This window comes from Octodon degus, unplaced genomic scaffold (genome assembly GCF_000260255.1).
Source record: "Octodon degus isolate 3935 unplaced genomic scaffold, OctDeg1.0 scaffold00033, whole genome shotgun sequence".
Taxonomy (NCBI): Eukaryota; Metazoa; Chordata; class Mammalia; order Rodentia; family Octodontidae; genus Octodon; species Octodon degus.
The window spans coordinates 12,273,056-12,277,247 of NW_004524609.1; the positions used below are offsets into that span (position 1 = coordinate 12,273,056).

General features: G+C 49.3%; 1 protein-coding gene across 3 annotated transcripts in view; it reads right to left on the reverse strand.

Annotated features, from left to right (window-relative positions):
• The window catches only part of Slc39a11 (solute carrier family 39 member 11), a 416,634-nt gene that overhangs the window by 106,014 nt on the left and 306,428 nt on the right, over positions 1-4,192 (reverse strand). The window lies entirely within an intron of this gene.

The following is a 4,192-nucleotide window of genomic DNA, read 5'->3' on the forward strand; positions in this document are numbered from 1 at the left end:
CTGGGGTGTAAGCCTGCCGGTGCCAGATGGCAGCGTGGAGGTGCCACCCAGGACGTCTGTTCAGCTCCCCTCCCAGACAGATGCTCAGATTCTACGGGGACCCCAGGTCACTGCCTCTACTCCTCCCCCTCCCACACACTCCCATCATGTACTTGATACCTCCCATCATGCAACTCCCCCAGAAACACACAGGGTAAGCACCAGCAGAACCAGCCATGGCTTACTGACAGTCCAACTGCCACACAGAGGAGAGGAGAGCCTGGCACTTGCCAGGCAATTCCCCACATTAGTTTGCACGGTCCCATTTCATTCTCACAGGAGCATCCCAGAGGAGATTGGACCTATTCCATTTTACAGGAGGAGAAACAGTATTTTGGAGATCTGAAGCCATGGGCCAAGTGTTCCCTGGGCCTCTTCCTCTCCCCTTGTCACCTTCGGCTCCACACCAGGACTAAGAAGCCCAGCTTAGAACCTTGCTTTTACAAGGCACTGCCAGGTGACTGCTCTCAGCTTCACTTTTTTCCTCTGTGAGCTGGGGCTGTGTCGTCTGCCTACCCATCTGGGAGCTGTGAGGACCAGCTGAGGTCACGTGTGCCTGTGCCTCATCGATGGCATTATTACTATTACGATTTGGGATGAGGCCTGAATAAACACATTATACTTTGGCTTTGGTGTCTAATAAGATCAGAAACAATAACAGCATCCTCCCCAGACAACATATACTTTAAAGAGCCAGAACTCTAAGCCAAGGGAGAGAGACTCCCATAAGAGGATCGTGTCTCATTTAACCTTCCAGGTAAGAGGAGTCTGGGGCACCAAGGGAAGTTACCTATTTAGCAAAGACCTTTCTGAAAAGAACTTTAAATAACAAGGAAGAATGTAACAGGGTGAACATGGCCCACCCAGATTTACCTCTATCCCACCCCCAGGATGTGACCTTATTTGGAAACAGGCTCTTTGCAGACATAATTAACTAAGATGAAATCATATTGGATCAGAGTAAGCCCTAAATCCCATGACTAGTTCCTTCCTGAGAAGAGAAAATAGCTGGGCAAGGTCCTGCATGCCTGTCAGCTCAGCACTCCAAGAGGCTGAAGCAGCAAGAAGATCTTAAGTTGGAGCCCAGTTGGTCTCAAAAGAAAATATTTAAAAAGGGCTGAGGATGCAATTCAGCATGAAGGTCCTGTGTTCAATCCCAGTACAAGGGGGAAAAAGAGAGAAAATAATGACACAGAGACACACAGGGCAGAGGGATATGGATAAGAAGAAGCCAAAGAACAGAGGAATACATTGAAAAGTCAGCAAGGCAAGGACCGGTGGCAACACCAGGAAGCCGGTAGAAGTAAGCTGGGATCCTCCTGGAGAGCTGCCAGGAGAACCAGGCCTGCTGACGCACTGATTCCAGACTTCTAGATTCCAGAGCATGTTCCTATTGTGTTTGAGCCACTCAGTCTGTTGTGACAGCAGCGCTGGAAAGCTGACACTAACAATAACAGAGGAGTCTGAGGCCGGCACATGCATAACGAACACTGTGTCTCATTTGTCCTGCAAGGGACATAGGATGAGAACCACCGATTCTCAGGGGAGACTGTGGAAGGACTCAGGGTCGGAGGAGCCAGCCTTTGTCTTAGCCACAGAGTGGGCCACTCTGCCACGCCGGGCCACTTCTGCCTCCATATGGTCTGCCTGTAAGACCAGTGCGCACACCCTAAGCAGTTACTCGGAACCAGAGGGCGGCCGCATAGTCCACTTCCGTAGTTTTCTCTCCAGTAGAGGGGCCACCCTGAATCATGGATGTTTCCCTTTACTTTAATACATGGTGTTTCCACAGGCAATACTCGATGTTCCCACATCCTTAATTTAATTTCTGCAGATGATGTAGAACCATCTTGGAAACATTAACTCTTGAGTGGCTCCACGACATAGCAATGGCTTCTGATATCTTGAGTTGAGGCAGGGGATGGCAGGTCCCTCCTTAGAGCCAGCCCCAGGTGGTCTGCTCACGGAGGTGGCCTCTGCACAATCAACCCGGGCTCCTTGATGCCAACTCTGCTCCATTACCACCAGGGCATCTGCTTTTCAGTCCCCCAGCAGTCAGAGACCTGTGCCCAACGAGACTTTTCCCTTTCACATCTCATTTGTCCTTTCTTCCCTAATCTAGTGAAGGTTGGGGAAACATAATCAAATTTCCAAGAACTGTATTCGGGGCTTATGAGAGCTTGAATAAGTTAACTTCACACATTACAGGGCATTGAGTATTTTGGTTTCCATCTTGGAACACAGAGGTCTCCCATCCCTGCTTTTCTGTTATGCAGCTGCATTCATGACCAAAGAGAGGACCTATTCTTTCATCTGGACCTTGTTGAACCAGGTAAATAACCACTTTGCATAGCTAGGAATGAGCTGGATCAGGGGCCCAGCATCAACACTAGATGCTCGCTTACTCTGTAGCTGTTAAGCTTAATTACAGACTTGATTGCCTTGGGAGCTGCTCAGGGGATTAGTAAGCCACGCTTCTCAGCGTGCCTGTGTTGGACATGGCGACATGGCCTGCCTCCTTTGTCTCTGACACTGTTTCCCTACTCTGCTTCCTGGCTGTCACCAATGAAGCAGCTCTGTTCCACCAGGCCTTGGCACCACGGCCTTCCTGCCTTGAAGCCAGCTGATGATGGACTGAACCTTCTTAAATCCTGAGCCAAATAACTGTCTGGTCCTTTGAGCTATGGAGGTTAACTGTTTTTCCAAACAGCAGGAAAATGGAGTAATAAGATTTCCATCTTTTTTTTTATCCTTGAGTTGACAAGACAGACTTTAAAATGCACTTGGTTGTCTCCCTAGTCTCCTGGGACAGGAGCACACTGAAGAAAACTCCACTGGCTTCTGCATCAAGGCTGAAGACATAGCGCATCTGACTGACCCTGTTGCTCCCTCCTGGAAGCTGTTGGGGGAGGGGGTGCTAGCAACGACCTCCTCACTCCCATTCAACAGTGAAGGGGTGAAGGGAAATTCAACCTTCCAGTCTCCACTGTCTCCTGCAGCAGCATGCAGTCTCCAGTCAGTGGCTCTGCTGCCTGTTACAAGGAATATCGGAACCTAGCACTGCCCCCAGGCTGGCTCTCAGTCCTGCATTTACAAGTGTTCCTCTCTTTCTTTCTTGGTCTTCTCTGGCCTCTTCCCTCCTGACAAGAAGTCTATAGAGCACATAAGCAAGGACTAATTTGTTCGTGGCCCCACCCCCAAGAACAGATGGTCCTCAACTTACAGAAGGGTTCTCAGAAACTCATCATAAGCTGAACAAGTCATTAAGTCAAACTGTGCTAAGAAGGGGCCATGTGTACCTGGCATCTGGGGGTTCTCTTCCCTGGGGACCATCCACTGACCTGAATACAGCTTTCTTGAGCTGGTTGGGCACTGACCATTGTCTTGTCTGAGTACCCCAAGCCCATAAAACAAGCAAGGCAAAGAAGGGCCAGACCCTACTTTTGTTCAAGCCCGATGTGCAGACTCCCCCAGCACACCAGAAAGAAAGAAGCATGGAAAGAAGGGAAGAGGCTGGCCGGGTAAGACTTCCAAGTAAGCCAACATTCTGCAGAGAAACTGACAAAGCTACTGGACAAACGTTAGATCAACTAGGCCTTCTCAGAAAACACCACCCCCCAGCAAAACGGCTTCTCCTCCTGATCTGGGGGCTGATTTAAATATGTCAGAGCTGGGCATAAGCACATTGTGAGAAAATGCAGCTTTGCTAAGAGGCTTCCAGAATTTCTTGAGTTCAATTTTGGTACAAGAGCTGGCAGTCAAGACGTAAGTACTTCCAACGCATCTGTTACTATAGACTCTGCATAGGGCAGGGTCCCCTTAGGGAAAGACGCCTGTGCCGCAGGACTTCCCTCCACGTACATCCTTCCAAGTGACCACGTGGCTCTTTCCCTTTTATCTCCTCTCTATGTTGGGTCAGCACTTTTTCCCCTCAAAATATTTCCCAGGCTCATTTTTCTTCATACCCCACACTCATCACCTTAATCCAATGAAGCCGACCTCTCCATTGTTCTGGGTTTTGGACACAATCACCACCGTATCAATGGCATATAATATACAGCACCACTGTATTTCTAGGTTTCAAGAGGAGGGACTGAGGAGATGGCTCTGTAGAATAAGTGCTTCCCTGGCAAGCGCAGGGGCCTGAATTCAA